This window comes from Monodon monoceros, unplaced genomic scaffold (genome assembly GCF_005190385.1).
Source record: "Monodon monoceros isolate NGI ecotype Baffin Bay Population unplaced genomic scaffold, NGI_Narwhal_1 Super_Scaffold_18, whole genome shotgun sequence".
In the NCBI taxonomy this organism is placed as follows: domain Eukaryota; kingdom Metazoa; phylum Chordata; class Mammalia; order Artiodactyla; family Monodontidae; genus Monodon; species Monodon monoceros.
In genome coordinates, this window is record NW_021703774.1 from 141,894,411 (window position 1) to 141,914,943 (window position 20,533).

Below are 20,533 nucleotides of genomic sequence, written 5' to 3' on the forward strand. Positions count from 1 at the left end.
TTCTTCAACAGCACAGCCGGGCCTGACAAGAATTGGCAGGCTCACCTGCTGCCCTGGGGCAGGGGGACTTCTAGGCAGTGGGGGAGGACTGGACCGGAACCTAAGCCCCTATTCCCAGCCCAGAGCTCCTTCCCTCCCTGCCCCCCACCCCCGACCCTGGGGGAGAGAAAAGGGGGATATGAGAACTGACTGAGCCCTGCCTGGCCCTTTCCCAGGGGCATCAGCACACCCTCAGCTCTTCCTACTCTGTCTCCAGACGTGGCTCTTCCTTGCCAGATATATTCAAGATACTCCTTCACTTTGCTGAGTGACCTGGGGCAAGTCCCTGCCCCTCTCTGAGCCTCTATCTCTTCATCTGTCAAGCAGAGACTTTGTTTCCTGCTTGGACTGTTCTAGGGGTCTGGGGGAGCACTGGGGCTCCACAGTCTTGAGGCTCCACTAAGGTGAGGTGCCGCCCCTCCCTCCCCAGGCCCAGTGCTCGGCTTTCCTCCCAGGACCCGTGGGCCGCCACGGGATAGGGAGCGTGTGGCAGGAAAGGGAGGTAAAGAGTAGCACGCCTCAAAGGGCCCCTGCATCCCAAGTCCCATTGCGAGGAAAGTGGGCTTTCAACAAGACCCAAGTCAAAGAAGTTTCCAGCGGGGCTCTCAGACATCTTGGGCCCCCATTGGGCCCCCACTGATTCTTGGCCAAATGATGTCCTAGGCCAGAGCAGGGGAAGTCAGAGCCCCTGCCCCATTCCTGGGCCTCAAAGAGACTGCAGGACGTCCTGGCCTGACTCTCACTGTGTGACAGAAGCTTCAAATCTTAATGTATTGGAAAGGTATTCGTGCTGTTGTCCTTTCAATCACCTCTTCCCCTCACCTCTGTGAATTCTCATGAAGAGTTCTTTAAGAATATAATAGAAGACAAAGAAAGATGCTATTAATGTTATTTTGCCAAAAATATTTTTGTAGCATAATATATTAATAAAAGACATGATGACTTTAACGTGATGGTGTCTCTGCATGCCGATGTCTCCCCTCCTACTGCCGGGGAACGTGTGGGAAATCGCCTTTACTGGGAGGGCCAGGACCTGAGGCGGTGATGCAGAGGAACTGGCATGGGCCCGTTTTCCACGCAAAAGCACAGGCAGGTCCTGGGAGGGTAGTTTGGGCAGGGGTCCAGTGGCTCAAGAGGCTCCATGCCAAGTGGGGTCTGGAGAGCCCTCTCCAGCCATGTTCACCTGAGCAACCAACCTAGAACCTAGCTTCGCCCTCGGGGCCCCCTCTCTCTCTCAATCCTCACCCACCAACACCTACTGATTCAGCTTCATTAATCCCTCCACCTCTCTCCGCCCTGCTCCAGGTCTCCTCACCCTCCCCTGCCACCTACAGCTGTGTCCCTTCGGCCCACTCTCTCCCCTGCAGCTAAAGTGAGCTCTGTAAACCACAGCAATGACCACGAACCTCCCTGGCTTTTTAAAACTCATCCATGTCTCCTCACTGTTCCCAGGACAAAGGTCAAGGTCACACCAGGTGCTCTGAGACCAGGTCCCTGCCCATGTCCCCAGCACGAAATTCCCATCTTACCCATTCTTCTCCTGGTTTTCAACACTCCAGGGTTGCTGGTTGCCTCGGTGTTTCCTGAACTCGTCCTGCTTGTCCCCATCTTCTGCCTTTGCACACACTGTTCCCCCAGCGCCCCTTGTCTTTCTGCATCTCTACCCCTCGCTCATCACTCGTACACATCCTGCGCGACCCAGCTCCAGTGGTATCTGCTCCGCGAAGCTTCCCCTACTCCTTAAGCCAAGTTAGCCCCTCCTCCCCTCCGTCACCACAGCACCCCATCCGCTGTGTACCTGGGTTGTACGGAAATGACCTTCGTGTGCCTGTCCTTCGCCTTGGCTTCCAGGGGCCAGCACCGTTGTTGGTCATCTCTGTATTGTCAAAGCACAGGATCTGACATCTAGTGGGTGCTCGTGGAAGAAAGGCACAGTCAATGAAGAAGGAAAGGAAGAAGAATGGGAGGGAAGACTTCAGGTAAAATATAGATGAGCTTTTATATCATATCAGACATCACATTTCAAGTATTAGCTGGCTGGGATCTGCACAAGGGGTCCGTGCTGCAGGGTCCACCGGGGAAGAAAACATAGCCCCTGGGACTTGGTGGGGGAAGGGGGGCAGGTTACTGAGAGGTTTGGAGTGGGCAAGGTCTCTAGTTCTGAAACCCTGGAGCCTTCACCAGAGGCAATTCATTGGCCGTGGTTAATGAGTCCTTGCTGGCTCCTACAAGAGTAATGCGGGGGCTTCACTGGTGTCACAGTGGTTGAGAATCTGCCTGCTAATGCAGGGGACACAGGTTCAAGCCCTGGTCTGGGCAGATCCCACATGCCGCAGAGCAACTAGGCCCATGAGCCACAACTACTGAGCCTGCGCGTCTGGAGCCTGTGCTCCGCAACAAGAGAGGCCGCGATAGTGAGAGGCCTGCGCACCGCGATGAAGAGAGGCCCCCACCTGCCGCAACTAGAGAAAGCCCTCGCACAGAAACAAAGACCCAACACAGCCAAAACTAAATAAATAAATTTTAAAAAATAAAAATAATAAAATAAAATAAAAAAAGAGTAATGCGGACTGCACATGGGTGCCATCCCCACCAGGTGAAGGTGGTGACGCAGCTGGAAGCTAACGTTGGTTGAGCATCTATTATGCATCAGACAACATTCTACACAGTCATGTCTTAAATTATTTTATTCTCACAACTATTCTTCCTTAACTCTATTTTACAGATGAAGTAACTGAGACACAGAGAGGTTAAGTGACTAGTACACAATCACACAGCTTGTAAATGCTGGAGCCAGGATTGGAACCCAAGTGGTTAAGCTCCAGGACTATTCTCTTAACCTGTACTCAACCATGCTGCGCTGTCATGTGTGGACTGCAGCCTGTGAGGTGGGCAAGGAGGGCTCTGCATCCCCATTTCACAGGCCAGGTGGGTAAGGTTAGGTACCATCCGAGGCCCAAGGCGATGAGCCTCTTCCATGTCCTGGAGCCGGCCCAGACCTCTGTCCCACCCACCAGCTCTGGAAGAGGCTCCAGAGAAGAAGCCTCCTGCTTCCCTCCCCACCGTGATGGTCTTTAGGGTTGACATCAATAGTGTGAAGATCCCTGCTGTGGCCTGTGACCCCTGCCGGCTCTGTGGCCTCTGGCAAGCTCTGCCCCTCTCAGACCTGTCTCCTTCTTTGCACGAAAGGAAGTGGAGTCAATTGTAGTCACTAAAATTCCTTTGAGAAAGAGCAACCTCCCTCTTCGTTTGGAGGGCTGCCTCCTGGGCGCCTGAGGTAGGAAGGAAAATCACCACCCTCTCCCACGTCAGAGGAGGTGGAGGGAAGATCGTCTGTATGACCAGGGGGAGGAATTTTGTCATTTTGCTTCTGAAAGGGAGGGCAAGAGAAAGAAGGAATCAAGAGAAGGAAGGAAGGGAAGGGAGGAGCTGGGAAGATAGAGAAACTAAGGGAGGTGGGAACTGCACCTCCTGGGTGGGGAGAGAACCTGCAGGTAGTAGTCATTTCCTGGCTGCAGTGAGAACCCTAACTCCATCTTCTCTGCTGACCCCCGGGACATTCTCCGTTGCTTGTGAAGACTGGGGATGGGGGGGGCACGGAAGGGGCTGATTTTCAACTGCCAAGTTGACAGGGGGTGAAGCGGAAGTGGCAAGGTCAACGACAGGGAGCTGGAGGCCAAGAAGACCACCTGAATGTGAGCCCCAGGGAGTCCACATACTCTAGGAGGGCTTGGACTCCAGCCACAGAGCTGGTGTCCAGGACCATCTTAACAAAGGGTGTTGGAGCCAGAATGTCCCGGCCATGTCTGGGTTGCAAGTGGACAGAAATCACAAGCTTAGACCTTCCAGCCCATGAGCTGAGAGTTTCGGGAGCTCCAGGGCTCCCTGAGCCGTCGAGGACCTCCCCCGCCCCCACGCCCCCCACCTCCACGTCATCATTACCTTCCAGGGCTGCCGCAGTGGAGGAAACACGCTGGCCTGGATGATTCCTGGGTGGATGGTCCTGGGAGGGGCGTGAGAGTTGGGGGCCTCCAATTGCAGCTCGCTGCAGCCAGGAGGCCAGGCAAGTGGGCCAGCCCCTGTTACACGGCATCATAAAAAGAAATTATTTTCAGAAAATATTCATAAAACCCTGTCTTATGTCAGTTCTGGGCTTGCAAAACAGATCCTGTGCTTTCTCCCTTTGTATTTTCCATTTCTTCCTCCCTGATCAGCCACAAAAAATGAAAATTTCCAACCTGAAGACACAAGTCCCCAGACAAAGACTGGAGACTCACAGGCTTCCCAGACGATCCCTCCCCCGTTACCTCCTCTTCCCTGAGACTTGGGAAGCATGGAAAGGGGGCCGAGCAGGATGGTAATGGGGACGGGACCGAGGAATGCAGGAGGAGATAGGTGAACAAGAAAGAAAATAGTACAGAAAGATGGAGAGAAGATCCAGAAGGAGTGAGGGATCAAAAGGGAGAGACAGACCATGCTGGGGAGAGATGAAGAGGAGAATGAAAGAGTAGTCAGAAGAGGCTTGGGTGGAGAGAAAGAAAAACACAGATGACAGAGGGCCCAGGGGGAGGGACAGGACCCCCTGGAGTCAGGACACAGCAGGGTCTCGGCCAGAGTGAGATGGCCCCAGAGTGGGTTCCCAGCACAGGCTGCTGGAGGGGCCTCTAGGGGCACACCTGGGAGAAAGCAGTCTCCCCCTCCCAGGGGAACTTGAAAACACGAATTGCCTACTTGGCTAACCCGTATTCACTAGAGCAGTCCCTTACCCTTTATCCTCCAACAAAGGTTCTCCAGGCTCAGCCCAAGTCACGGGCTGGTTGTCAGGGGTCCTGGGGCCTGGCCCTGGCTTTGCCCCCGAGTAGTCCCGTGCCTCTCTCAGCCTCATTTGCCTCATCACTATAATGGGGATAATAAAAATAGCCCCGGCACAGGTTGCAGTAAGGTTGTAATGAGATAGTGGATGTAAAAATGCATTGGGAACCAAGGCCCGACACACGTTAGAGGTTATCTCTGCCCCTGCAGACAGTGGAGACCAGCAGCCAGGTGGAGGGTTGGGAAGCAGCCCCGCAGGGGGAAGCAAGCATTTCAGCCCCGGAGGGCGGGTTCCAGGCACAGCCAATGGCGACTGCCTGCCCAAGTGGTGAGCAGGGACAGGCCTGGGCCACTTCGCTGCACACATTTAGAAGATGGTTCTTTATCAGGAAGGCAATGGGAGCCACTGAGGTTAGCTGTGTGGCCCTGAGCACGTCACCTAAGTTCTCTGTTCCCCTGGCATTATGGTATTTGGTGGATCTGTGGAGGAGACTTAAGGGTGCGTGTGCCCTGGGTTAGGGCAGGAAGGGGGAGGTCGGTGGAGGGGCAAGTCTGGCCCTCGGGAGTTTATTTTCACCCCGAGACTGACCCTGACCCTAAGCTCTCAGATGCGGAGTGGGAGATGTGCCCACTGTCACAGGGATCGGTGGCCTCGGGGGCCTAACTGAGGAGACCTAACTGCTTCGGACCTGGAGGATGCAGGGAAGGTTGCAGCAGGAGACTGGGTTCCGGCGAGGCCTGGGGTCGGGTGTGAGGGGCTGCAACCTGCAAGACACTGGGACTTTGCCCTGTGGGCAGCAGAAGCCATGGGAAGCTTTAAGACAAAGTGCCTCGATGTGGTGTAAAAGCCTGATGGCCTGGGCCTGATCGCTTCCTCCCACTGAGTCTCTGTTCCCATCAGCGAACTGGGAGAAGAAAACCTCAGCCCCACAGAGCTCCCGTGAGGACTTCAGATAAAGTGTCTGTGCTCGTAGAACCTAAGTGCTCCGAGTGCTTTGTGGTGGTGGTGAATGAGGTTGCTGAAGGTGACAAAGGAGGAGGTTATTTACTGAGCCCCGCCTACCCCCAGGCTATGCCAGGTCCCAGCGACACAATGACACATGAAGTCTGGTGGGCCCAGGGACTTTCCTCTGTGAGTGCCCTAACAACGACTGGCTGCGGAACTCTCCTTCCCAACCCTCTCTGGAGAAGCCCACCTGAGCCAGACCCAAAGGCACAGAACCGGGAGCCTCCGAGGCCAACCTCAGCAGGGATGGCACCTGGATGGTGCTGGTTGCTGAAGGCTCTCCTGCCATCTGGAAGCTGCCACCAGGGGGCAGCGCTACTCGGGCTGTGACCTCCGGCTCTGAACAGGTGACCTGGAGAAGCCAGGCTTCCATTTGGGAGCTGGAGAGGACCTTTGGGCTTGGGAACAGATAAGGGGACCACCGAGGGCAGACTCGCCCAAGTCCTGCTGGCACACTGAAGGTGGAAGCAGACGCTCGGTTTCCAGGCTCCCATGTGCCCTTCTGGCCTCGGCACACTGTGGCTCACCTGGATATAGGGCAATGGGCCAGGGTCTGGTTCACCTCAGCCTCTAAAACCTTCCCCCCTACAAACTTGAATCCACAGTGGGGCCAGGCCCTATGCTCAGAACTGGGCATGTGTAGATTTGTTCAAAAATATTCATTCACCCAATGAAGAATTATTGAACGTCTACACTATGCTGTGCATTGAGCTCCCAACCAGAGAGCTGGTCCACCCTGCTCTCCAAGAGCCTACAGCTTAGGGGAGGTGGGTGGGAGGAGTACCAGTACAATAGGTGATGGTTACCCTGAGAGCAGGGGCCATCCTCAGGATTTACAGTTGATCTGGAAGCACAAGAGCCTCCTCCTTCCATCCCTCCTTTCCCCTCTCCTTCCCTATTAATCATACTTCCCAGTTCACCTAGCCAATCTCTCCAGCCATATCAAAGGAATGAGCCCAGACTCTTGCATCTTCCCATACAGAGAGAAGTGCTAAATTCATTAACTGGAGATGTCTGGTTTTTCCTTAATTAACAGTAATCTTTTGATGCTCTTACGGCCTGGTTTTTGTTGCAAAAACTCCTATTATATCCTGCCTCCCCACTTAACTTTTCAGAACAGCCCCTCAGAGCTGAGAGGCTGTCTCCGGGCTTAAGTCCTCAGTTTGCCGAATAAAACGTAATTCTCAACTTTTACGTTGTGCATTTTTTTCCAGTCGACAGGTGAGAGCTTTTGACTACTGCATCATATCTGCTAGTGTTCTTACACCCAACATTAACAGAACAAATTACATAATATTTTATTATCAACTATTCTTTTATTTCTTTTTCCTTACAATTAGGGCATTAAATTAAACTTAAAAATCATATGTGTAGGTGTGTTATATTATCCAGATATTTCATTTCAGTATAGAAGGAGCATTATAAAGTACTTGTAATAAAAGGGGACATTGGTTGCGAACCCCTGTTCTACATGTGTCTTCCAAATCTGAGAAGTGAAAAATCCTATGATGTTGGACCAGTCCCTAGAATCTGGAGCTAATGACCTTTTATCCTATTTTCTACGCTAGCCTTTTCTGCATGATTTGCCAAGAGATTAGCACCTTTTGAAGGATAGGGAGGTAGTGTGATAAATTGCCAAGAGCAACAGGCCTGGGCTGAAGACTCTTCTGCTACTTACTGGTTATCTTGCCTTGGGCATGTGACTTAACCCTCAGTCTTATTTGCCTCATCTGGGAAGTGGGGATAAAGATAACTTACTTCATAGCTTGGAATGGTGATTAACTGAGACAACAGATCAGAAGCGCTTCATATGTAAGGTCAACATCAATGAAGGTTATCGTGGTTGTTGGAAGAGGAAAGAAGCAGTTGCCCTGAATTTTCACAATCCCCCCAACCTTCACTCAGGAAGCCTAAGTGATGTAAATGGGGATTATGTTTAACTCAAGCCCAAATTGGGTTCCAGGCCTGTCTTGCCACTGACTTCATAAATAACACCAGGCCAATGGCATCCTGTTTCTGAGGTTCAGTTTCCCCATTTGAGGAAGGCAGGAATTAGAGCAGATGAGCTTTAGAGAGCCTTCTAGCTTTGCAAGGCCGGAACGTCAGGATCTTTCTCCACCCTCCAACCTCTCCGCTCAGCTCCTGGGCTTTGAAACCACACCCCTCTAAAAAGTTGGTTTGCATCAAATGCTAAAGTCCACCAACTCGATGCTGACTTTAGCAGCTCCCAGCCCAGCCGCCTGACTGGCTTTTAAAGGGGCATTGGACCTTTTAGGGCTTGGTGAGAAGCCCCAGCTCCATTCCAGCAGAGCCCATCTTTAAACAGGTCCAAAGGCACACCCAGCAGACATGGTTGTTTGTGGCATGGAGAACAGACTCAGGGGGTGTTTGGAGCGGGAGGCGAGGAGAGCCATGGGGGTGTGGGAGGGGGACTGGACCGGTAAGAGGGAACCACTCAGGAGGACTTTTGCCCAAGAGGTGGGTCTGAACCCCCAGTGGCTGGCTGTGTAAATGACAAGGAAGGAGGGCACAGAGAGACGTGCTAGAGGGGGCGCCTGGGGCCCAGCAAAGGATTTGCGCTAGGAGGTAGTCTTAGGGGACGTAGAACTGAGGGGAGTAAGGGGTCTGGAGCGCGCCGTGGAAATCCCTGCTGTGGATTTTGGATTTAATCAGTGACTGTCACTAAAAGTCTTTTATTTGAGAAGGTGGAAAAAACCTTGTATCTCTGGGATACTGAGGCTCCTGAGGAATGCAGGGGGTGCAGCTGGGCCAGGGAATTCAGGAGGCATGGAGCGCTGAGCCAACTCTCACAGCGGGCCCCGGCCCGTCTGCCAGAGCAGGATAGAGAAACAAACACAGTCCAACCGATCCTGATCAGGCACGAAGTCCCTGCCGGAGGACCCCAGAATGTCCACGCTTAGCCTTAGCACTCTCGGGGGCCGCCTGCTGGTGGGCACACAGGTTGCCAGCTCAGACCCACGGTAGAAGTGCCTCCAGGAGACAATCATCCAGCACCCCTCCAAGCACTCCTGGTGCCATGCTTCCCAGGGACTCAGGCCAAGCAGGAGAGGTGCTTCGCCTGCTGTGGTTATGCTCCTTGAGGCCGCTCCCTCCTCACAGACAGCTTGCCCAGCCCACTGCTCTGGCTCCAGCACAACACTTCCCTTTCAGCTTTTGAATTTCAAAGCAAACCTGAGGCTGACTGCAAACAGATGGATGGGGTCATAAAAATCCCCCAAGCAAGGAGCAAAGAGGCTCGTGGTTATAAAAGAAAACCTAAAAAAAAAAAATTTTTTTTTAATTAAATAAAAAAGAGAAGCTAGAGAGGCTCCTTTGGAAGAATTGTACCAGCACCCATGCTGGGTTCCTGCCTGCCTGAGCCCCTGCTCGCTCCTTGCCACAAACACGTCTCCTTCCCCTCACCCATACAAATCCTACCGATTTCAAGGCTCAGACCAGCCCCAGAGGTGCCAGGCAGCCTTCTTTGACTTCCTCTCCCAGACCTGACACGTCCCCACCCACCCAGCCACCAGATTGCTCTGCCTTTGAGCTCCTGGGGTACTGACACCCTCCACCCCTTCACAGGGGTCTACCACATACATCTTGGCATGGCTGGCGGCTTTCCTACATATCTAATCTCTCAAAATAGATTCTAGACTTAATATCAAAAAACACCTTCCCCTTTGTGACTAATCCAGTGTTGGACACAAGCTTGATGCTGAGTCAATGCCAGCTAGATGCTTTTCATGAAAATGCAACCTTATATAACTTCAGTAGTAGTAGACAGGAAATGGGTGTTGTCAATATTACCTCTAAGCAGCTGCCATGGGGATCTGTTACCATGCAACACAGGAAGTGTCATTCTACTGAGCAGGGAGGGATCCATTTCCAGGGTGCACTCCAGGCAGGAAGTGTCCTCCCTCAGAAGGATGCCCTGTTATACACACAGAGCGAAGGAGAGCTCTTGGCAGAGGGAACAAAGAGACAGGATAAAGAGCAAGGAGGTTAGGGAGGTAAAATGAGTGGTAGAACACATGCAGGCTTTGGAATCGAATAGGCCTGGGATGAAATCCCAGCTCTGCTGTTTACAAGCTATTTGACCCTGTGCAAGGGACTCAACGTCTCTGAGCCTCAGTTTTGTTATCTGTAAATGGGAACGATCGTAATATGTATCCTGCAGGCTTGTTATGAGATGTAAATGAGATAAAGATGCTCAAGATATGCTAAGTGTTTTTATCAAAGAGAGCCCTGCAGGCCAGGCAGATGGCGGGAGGGAGCCACCTCTGCATTAGCAAGAAAGGACACCCAGTCTGGGTTGGAGGAAGTGAGGACTCCTCAGAAATGCACAGATATTTGCTTCTATTTATTGAGGGCTTGCTATGTGCCACCTGACAGACAAAGAACAATTCAATCTTCACAACATCCTGGAGACTAAAGACCGTTGTCCCTGCTTTACAGATGAGGAAACTGAGGTTCCAAGAAGTTAGATGATTTGCCCGTGGTCACCTAGCCAGTGTCAGACTCCAGAGCCTACACACTTAACCACTCTTAGAGCATTTGCGACAAAGAAACTATAAAGTATAATACAATGTTACTTGGAAATGTTCCTGGTGTCCACGGAGTCATAGCTGAGGCCCCAAAGCTAAAGACAATGTGTCCCAATTCAGAAGAAGGAAGCCAGACCACCCCAGCAGGGCTTGCCGAGGGATAGCAAAACTGGCCCAGCACCCATATACCACCCCTTCCCAACCAACACACCTATGCGTAGGACTGAGGCCAGAGGCCCCTCGGGGTGGGGATGGGGGTGTGGAGGCACTGAGGAGTGGCCTCTCAGAGCAGGAGCCACAGGGGGGCTGGAAGATGCCAGCAGGGGAGGCTTGGCCCACATCAGGGAGGAGCTCGGCAGCTCTGAAGAAATCCACACGTACGTCTCCAACCAGAGAAAGAGCCAGCATTTGGACAGCTGCTACACAGAGGGCACTGGTGTCTCTCTGCCTTTCATCTCGCCTCCCTGCCCAGCCTTGCAGGAGCCATTGCTGCCTCCAGCGAGGGAAGGAGCCTCCACCGTGAATTTGATGGGAAATTTGGATTGATTTCAATCAGGTGTGTGTGTTTAATACGTGAAAAGGAGACTCTTCGTTTTTTTTTGTTTGTTTTTTTTTGCTGTATGCGGGCCTCTCACTGTTGCGGCCTCTCCCGTTGCGGAGCACAGGCTCCGGACACACAGGCTCAGCGGCCATGGCTCACGGGCCTAGCCGCTCCGCGGCATGTGGGATCTTCCCGGACCGGGGCACAAACCCGTGTCCCCTGCATCAGCAGGCGGACTCTCAACCACTGCGCCACCCGGGAAGCCCAGGAGACTCTTCTAATACCTGATAGTGATAGGAAAGCTATTGGATGGGTCTGCACAAGAGGTCATCCAGGGAGGAGGAGGGAACACTGAGCCAGTTGAGGGGAGTGGTTGGGGAAAAATATTAAATTTGTTTCCTTTTTGTACCCCACTGGGTCCAACCAGATCAGTCAGAGGTTACATTAGGATACCATGCCAGCGGAGTCAGCCACACGAGAAGCATCAGGCAGGACAAGGCAAAAAAGAATCCAAAGCCGACCATCACAGGGTTCTGCCCTCGGCTGCCCTGGTAATTATTCTTACCAGGTCACTTGTAAGGGAGCATGGAAGACCCATCTCAAAAGTCACTCATGAGGCACTTCAGAACCATTAAATCCAATTATGATTGTGTATAATTTTCATTCCAAGGGATGGCTCAAACACTCCCAAAATGAAAGTCCAAGTTAAAAAAAAAAAAAAGCCTGTGAATTTTGTTGTGTGGACAGTCTGAACTGGGTAGACCATTAGAGTCCAGACTCTGGAGTCCAGAGAGAACCAAGCCATCATCTAGCAGGCGCGGTAAAACATTTAGTCAAAGGACTCTCTATATGAAACCCTTGAAAATGACTTCTCTTTGTCTTAAAGTGAGACCTTGATTTAAAAACCTGGCACTCAAGCTCATGTCCCACACGAAAGAGCCCTGTATCAACCGTCCATTGACACCCACTCTCTTAGGGCCCTCGTTCTCGTGGAGTTCCCGGGCAGGGTGCTGGGTATCATTCTCTCACCCACATGGCCAATGGCCCTGAGAAGTCAGTGCTACCTGCCCTGTTGCATAGCCAAGGCCACTGTGGTTTGGAAAGATGAGGGATGTTTCCTGGGGCCTCAGAGCTAGGAAGTAGCTGCAAAAATGAGAATTAAGGCCCGTAAGACTCTAATCTGTGCTTTTTCAACTACCTTAAGCCAGAGGCTGGCCCAGCCCCAGCCCCGGCTTTTTGGAGCCCAGAACTCTGCCCTGCCCAGCTCTACACACTCTTGGCCCCAAGCCCAACTCCATCTTTCAGACCACCCTCCGGGATTGCTGGGGGTATCTTCCTTCTCCCGTGACCCCCATCACTGCACACTGCTTGCCCTCTTACAACCCATGTCAGTCAGTATTATGGAACCCCATTTATAGGTAGCTGGATATATTTTAATGGCTCCCTGTGTCCGGGGCCTCCCCTCTGTCCACACTCACTCCCTTGGTGACCTCGGCCAGTCCCAAGGCTTTAAATACTCTGTGATGAGTCCCAAAGCCACACACCAGCCCAGCCTCTGCACTGACATCAAGCTGCTACCAGGACCTCTACACTTGGATGTCAGAAGGCATCTCCAAGTCACCATATTCAAAAGCTAACTTGTGATTTCTGCCCCCCAAATCTGCTCTCCCCCAGCATCCCACCTCAGTAAATGATGCCACTACTCACCTGGTCCCTCAGAGGAGACACTGTGGAGTCCATCGCGATGTCTCTTCCCCTCATCTCCCATATCTTTGCCATCCTGTCACTCCAGAATACATACAGAATCAGACTATGTACAGAATCAGAATATATACAGAAACAGGCCCCTCCCACCCCCCTGAGCTGAGCCACCCTCATCTCTCCAGCCTCACAGCTGGTTTCCCTGTTGTTCCCAGCCTGACTCTACACTCCACATGGCCAAGTGATCCTTTGAAATGTAAGTTAGGTTGTGGCAGTCCCCTGCTCAGAATCTGCAGTGCTTTGCCACCAGACTTAGAATGAAATCCCCATTTTGACCGCAGCCTACCGGGCCCTCCCTGACCCGGGTGCCTCTCTGATGTCATTCCTGACCCTCCTTTCCTTGCTTACTCTGTACCAGCCTCATTGGTCTCCTTAGCAGTCCTGGAACATCCCAGCATCCTTCAATTGTTAGGATTTCTTCTGCCCAGAAGGCTCTTTCCCCAGGTCTTTGCTGACTTCCTATCGCTCCTTTCATGTCTCTGCCTGAATGTCACCTTGGAGAGAAGGTCATCCATGCAAAATATTGCCCCAGGACTCTCTCTGTCCCTTATCCTATATTGGTTTTCTTCATATCATATTCACTCCCAGACCTTATGTGACAGATTTCTTCCGGTGCCTGATGTCTTCACTCAGCAGCGCCGGGAGGCCTAGAACATCAGTCCCCCATGTCTCACGCCTTCTCTGCACGTTCTCCGCTCCGCCTCCACTGTCCGGCTCAGAGCTCACTCTCAAAAAATGTTTATGGTGTCAATGTTGAAACCTCTGTTTGTGGTAAAACTAGGGTTTCATTTTTAAAGAGATGCGTATAATTACAGGCAATTTGGAGGCCTGGCCCCCAGGCCCTAATTCAGGGACTGACCCATTGGCCAGATGTCAGATGTATGCTCTGTGTCAGTGCTTGGCCAGACCCCGAGGACTCACAGATAAATAATACATGCTCCTTAGGCTATGACTGGACTCAGAAGTGAAGAATTTTCTTTCTGGCCCCATGTGAGTGGACCTCCAGTTAACGGCAGGGTTTCTTAATCATGGGCTACCACCTCATGCGCAATCAAAGGCATAGTTCCAGGTTACAGTGACAGAAACAGTAATAACAGCCACGGAAACTAGCACTGATTGAGCCCATCTATAGGCTCAGCCCTGTGATGAGTGCTGGTGATGCTGTGGGTGGTGAATCAAGCACAGGCCCTGCCCTCCAGGGGTTCACACTCTGGTGAAGCATAAATAACTATGTTGAGGGTGGTGATTTACAGGTGGAAAAACTGAGGCCCAGAGAGGGAAAAGTTGTGCAAATTAATGATGTCGCCAGAGAGCAGGGGGTAGAGGAATGAGAGGCAGCTGAGGGGATTGGGACCCCCATTCACAGCACCAGGCTCTGTGCTTCATTTGGAGCCTCATTTTCATCTCCCCACAACCCTAAAGAGGATGTGTTATTATCCTCCTTTTACAGATGGGAAAACTGAGTTCCTGAAGACAAAAACTTGGGCTCCTTCCAGGAATGCTGGAACTTGCCTCATATGGGGGCCAAGGGAGAGTCAAAGTAAGAAGAGAAAGCAGGGATTTCCCTGATGGTCCAGCGGTTAAGACGTCACCTTCCAGTGCAGGGGTATGTGTTCAATCCCTGGTCAGAGAATTAAGATCCCACATGCTTTATGACCAAAAAACCCCCAAACAAACAGAAAACAAAAACAACGTAAAACAGAAGCAATATTGTACCAAGACTTTCAAACAGCCCACATCAAAAAAAAAAAAAAAAGTCTTTAAAAAGACAAAAAGAAGAGAAAGTAGACAGGGCCCCCCGGGAGAGGTAAGAGACGTGGGGGGAGGGGCGGCGGGCAGGAAAAGCAGACTTGCCCTATATCAGCCATTCAGCCTGAATCTGACTGAGGGAAGGGGGGCACGGTGCATTGGCCTCCTCATCCAGACTCTCAAGGGCCCAGGACTGGCTTACATCTGTGTCCTGCACAGGCTGGGAACACAAAGCTTAAGGGGGCCTGCAAGCCTTGTGAAGGCTACTAGCAGAAAGAAACCCTCGGGGCTTCCAGAGCATCCCAGAGGGAGCCCACCCAGCCTGTGGAATCAGAGTGTGTGTGTATGGGAATGAAATCATGGAAGGTTTCCTGGAGGAGGCACTGTAGAAGCTGTATCTTGAAGAATAAGCATTCCTGGAAGACAAAGATACACAGCTAAACAGACAGGAGCTTAGAAATTCAGGCAGCCTCATCAGGATACCCACCACTCCACCTGTACTTCTGTCAGCTCCTGGTCCCTGGACAATCGTCTCATTCTGCTACCACTTCCTTTATTGTTTTTTTCCTGCTCCCATGGCCTTCACTCACAAGGGGAGATCTTTGCCTCCTGCTTCTCTGAGGCCTTTGGTGTGAAATTCTTCAACCTTCTGCCCTGCTCCAACCCAGCCTAGATACGCCAAACTGACTTCCACATCGTCAACCCCAGTCTCAACTAATGGGGGATCAATCTTCCATTTCCAAGCTGGTCCCTCCTCTTGAACACTCTCCCATCATATTCTTCAGGGCCTTGATCCATCAGGCTCCCCCTCTCCTCCATCCTCAGCCTCTCCCTCTTCTTTGGCTCCTTCCTTCAGTGTAAAATCAGGCTCAAGTGCCTTCTACCCTAGCACATCACTCAAGCCATCAAGGGAATAACAAATACAACAACTTGACCCTAAGATTGAAAACATTGACATACATCTTCTTATGGGTTTTCCAAAGAGCATCTGTGCTTTCCGAATCAATTCTAATTTCATTACAATTTACTCTATGGAGTAAATAGTAAAATCACTACTTGTATATTTTAATAAGATCCATCCTCTGGGCTACCTTTGAAAGACACCATTAACGTTAGGAGGCAGAACCACGGAGGTGAGGTGTTCTCAGTGAATGAGCACATGCAGTGGCCTGGATGCAGGCACTCCCTCCCCGTCTACCCTGGTTCACACAGCCATGTATTCATCCAGTGGATTCAACCTTCACCAAAGACTCATGTTTTGTTGAAAATTGCTTCAAGTATTTTGCAAAATAATATGTTTTCACGAATGTCATCATACATTGAGCAAAAACACAACCAAAACTAAATAAATAAAAAAATAAAAATGGCCAAATCATTAATACTTACGTTTTCATACAACTCAAGGGTAAAAATTCAAGTTAACTTAATTCATTAAACCAGTTGTTTGTCTTTAGGCTCATTAAATGTGCTGTTAGATGATGTCTTTCAAGGAAGGCACCTTGCCAGCTTGGATGTCTCTTGTGATCACAAATTAGATTCTGCCATTTGTATACTGTATATACTCAGCAAGTTCTCTTCTAGTTTGTTGACTTTATCTTCCAAGTATATTCTAAGGCTGGCCGTAAAAGAAGTATTGAAAAAATTTGTATTTGCCTCTTTGATTTAGATATGAATTTTAGATGTTAGAATTTAATTTTAAAATTATGTGAGTTATGCCATCCTCACCCCCACTAAATTGTGAGCTCCAGAAAATTGAGACAGTATCTGATTCATTTCTGGAACCCAAGTCTGCACTTAGCATAGGATCTGGTCCTGTATCAGTTAGTAATTGCAACAATAATACTATAAACAAGCTGTCCAAAACTTAGTGGTTTAAAATAGCAGGCATTTATTCCCCTGCTAATGAGACTGCAGGTCAACTCCAGCTTGGCTGTTTAGTCCGGATTTAGGTGGGTAGATCTGCTCAGGTTGAAGGTCATCTGGGTGAGCTCCAGGCTGCAGATTGGGTTCAGGTCTGGTCCATGTGCGGCAGGATGAAGGTACAGTGGTTTTCTACACCTGTTCTTCTAGTGGCAATCACCAGAAATCAAGTTCCTTTAAGTCTGTTGCCTGCATCACATTCACCAACTTTCCATTGGCCAAATCAAGTCACATACCATGCCCAGTGTCAATGAAAGGAGGAAGTCCCCTCACTGCAAAAGTACATGGCATAAAGAAGAACTAACACCAATCCCCCTCATCTTGCCAAAAATTGAAGAGGAGGGAATACTTCGAAACTCATTCTGTGAGGCCAGCTTTACTCTGCTACCAAAGCCAGACAAAGACACTGAAAAAAAAAAAATATTGACCAATATCCCTGATGAATGTTGATGCAAAAATCCTCAAAAACAAAGAAACAAAAAACTAGCAAACAGAGTTCAACAGCACATTGAAAGGATTATGTGGCTTGACCAACTGGGATGTATTCCTGGAACGCAAGGATGGCTTAACATATGGAAAGTAATCAACGTAATATACCATATTAACAGAATGAAGGGGAAAAAATCCACATCATCTTGATTGATGCAGAAAAACATTTAACGAAATGCAACACCCTTTTGTGATAAAACACTCAACATATGGAAAACCCTAAAAACTCAACCAAAAAAATCCTGTTAGAACTAATAAACAAATTCAGTAAAGTTGTAGGATACAAAATCAATATACAAAAGTCAGTTGTATTTCTATACAGTAACTACCATATGATCCAGCGATTCCACTTCTGGGTAAGGACTCAAAAGAATTGAAAGCAGCAGCTCAAACAGATATTTGTACATCATTCACGATAGCCAAAAGGTGGTAGCATCCCAAGTGTTCATCAATGGATGAAGGGATAAACAAATGTGGTACATATATACAATGGAATATTACTCAGCCTTAAAAAGGAAGGAAATCCTGACATGTGGAACATCATGGAAGAACCTTGAGAACAATATGGTAAGTGAAATAAAGCAGTCACAAAAAGACAAATATTATATGATTCTATATTATAAGTTACCTAGTGTAGTCAAGTTCTTAGAGAGAAAGTAGAATGATGGTTTCTAACGGCTGGGGAAGAGGGGTTGGGGAGTCATTATTTAATGACCACAGAGTTTCAATTTTGCAAGATGAAAAGAGCTCTGGAGCTGGGGAGTGGCGATGGCTACATAACAATGTGAATGTACTTAGTGCCACTGAACTGGACACTTAAAAATGGTTAAGATGGTAAATTTTATGTTATGTATATTTAACCAAAATAAAAATAAATTAAATAGATAAAATTTTAAAGTGCATGTCAAAAAGCATGGATGCATAATCCTATTACAAGGGAATGAAGAATTGGGTCCAATAACTTAATCCATCCCAATGCCCAGTTAATATTGACTAAGCGAAAGAATGTGTGGAGTTCCTGCTCTACCTGTCCCCAGCTGTGTGGTCTCACACTTATGGTTTAACCTCTCTGAGACTCAGCACCCACATCTATAAAATGGAGGAAATAAGGCTTTCCAGAATTTTAGTGACTAATCCAAAGTCATACAGCAAGCCAGTGCCAGAGACAAGAACTGAAAGCAGACCTCTGTCTACTCAATCAAAGTGACAGAAGCACTAGTGGAAAGAACACTGGACTTGAGATCAGACAGACCTGAGGAAAAGTCTCACGTCTGCCACTGGCTTGCGTGACCTTGGCCAAGTCCCTTCCCATCTCTGTACTTCAGGTTTTTCCTCTATATAATAAGGAAGTTGGGCCAGACCAGTGTTAAGCTCCAATTTCTCCTGACCTCTGAACTCATTCACCCATTCAAAAAATATTTAACTTGCCACATGCAGGGTGCTGGGTTAGATCCTGGGGGTAGGGCAAGGATTTTCAGCACAGCCTCCTAACTTGACTCCTAGCTCATGGTAAAAGTTGAAGCTCTCAGATGAATTCTCCCTGAACTTCCAAATACCATACCTACATACCCACCTACCCCGTCCTCTGGGTATACCCTTTGCTCCACTTGAGGGTCTGCCCCACCTGCATTCAAGCCATTCCTGCTACTGGACTTCAGAGCCTCTCCCCTCCCACCTTCACAGAAATTCATGTGATCAATTTCTTTTCTCTCAATAGTTCCTTCTCAACCAGATCATGAGCATCAATATTCAGGCATGTTTAAGTCTTTTGTATCTTAAAAATAAAATCCTCTCCTTGACCCAATATCCCCTTCCAGCTGTCAACTCATTTCTCTTCTGCCCTTCTGTTGCAGTCAGATTTCTTGGCTACAAGTGACAGAAGCCAGCCCTTGCTGGTTTAAACAAAAATGGAACTGATTAAATGGGTATTGAGACACATGTCCACAAAAAGACTAGTACACAAATGTTCACAGCAGCCTTATTGATAACAGTCAAAACTGGACACAACTTCAATCGTCACCAACAGGTGAGTGCATGAACAGGTGAGTGTGATATGTTAACGAGCAGAATACTAGTCAGCGACAAAAAGGAATGAACTGCTGGTAAACATATACCAACATGCACAAATATTAAAAAGCATTAAAGCTGAAGAAAAAAAGCCAGACAGAATACTGATTGAATTTGTGTACAATTCTAAAACAGAAAACTAATCTGTAGATATAGAAACGTCTCTGGGACCAGGGGTGGGGCGAAACAAGACCACGGAGGGGCACAAGGAAATTTTGGGGGGTGATGCAAGTGTTCTAAATCTTGATTAGAGTAGTGGATACACTGGCATATACATTTTTTAAAACTCATTGAACTGTACTTCAAGCTCATTTTTAGTACATAAACTACCATACCTAAAGTTGACTTTAAAAGTTACAGAAATATAGCTAGATGATAGATACATAGATAGAGAGATAGATAGATAGATAGACGATAGATAGGCAGGTAGATATTTGGTTTGTTTAGAGAATTGCCAGGAGGATAGAGAGACCAGCTTGGGTCTGCTTCTATAACCACCATCACCACCATGGCCCTTTCTTTTGGTGCCACGGTGAGCCCCACTCACACCACTCTCACCAACAAGCCCTGCTGGTCCACTAGCCAAGGAGCTCTTCCTTTCATGACCACTGCTGCTCTCAGAAAACATTCCTCTGTGTCCTTCCTCTTGTGCTTCACTAACTCCTGATTCCAAGTGATGCTTCTGGTTGGCAAGCCCTGTCCTTTGCTCATCCCAGCTCAAGGCCAGCTGGGAAGACAAGTATCTGGCACCTTCCTCATATCCAGTGGGAGGCAGGCTCTGTTTCTCAGCAAGATTCATAGGTAGGGAGCTCTCCACAGGGCAGTGAGGTGGTTACTGGACAACCAAAAGGAATGACAGTTGTCAACACCTACAGCTCCCACAAACTTCTCCAGAGTGGTTTCCACCTCCCACCTCCGCCCTCCACTGCAATCTGGCTTGTGTGGCCCCCATCAACCTCCCAAACATGGATTACTAAGGTCACCAGTAGCCTCCCCATCACTTAGTCTAACAGACATGTCCCTTGTTGGCCACTCTCTCCTTCTCAACAAGCATCAGTGTCACCTGACTTTCCTTCTACTCTTCCTGCTTTGTTTGCTTTGCAAGATCACCCCTCTCTACCCAACATTTAAGTGCTGTAGCTCCTCAAGACTCAGTCTAAAGGCCTCTTCTCTCCTACATTCTGCCTCTTCGTTGGTGACCATATTTATCTCTATGGCCCAGCTTCAGACCTGTTTGACATCCGCACGTGGATGTCTCTAAGGCAATAAAGCACACCTGTCTCTTCAACTCTAAACCAACTGAGAGAAAGACATAGAAATCATGTCGGTGAAGATAAAAATGGCAGCTTTAGTGCTAGTGAATCCAGATGGGAAATGTTGCTTGAATACATAGCCACAACTCTGCTTCCTAAAACTTACCCTGACTCTGGTCCTTGGGGTGACCCACCCAGGGGGGAGTTTGGATCAGCTGAGCAAACGCAATTCTGCAGAATCACATCTTTACACTGAGCCACAACAACGGGAGCAAAGAGGGTCTGACTTCCAGATAACCTCTAGAGGCAGGCGGGACACTGTCCCCATGTGCTGTCCACGCGAAAGAGG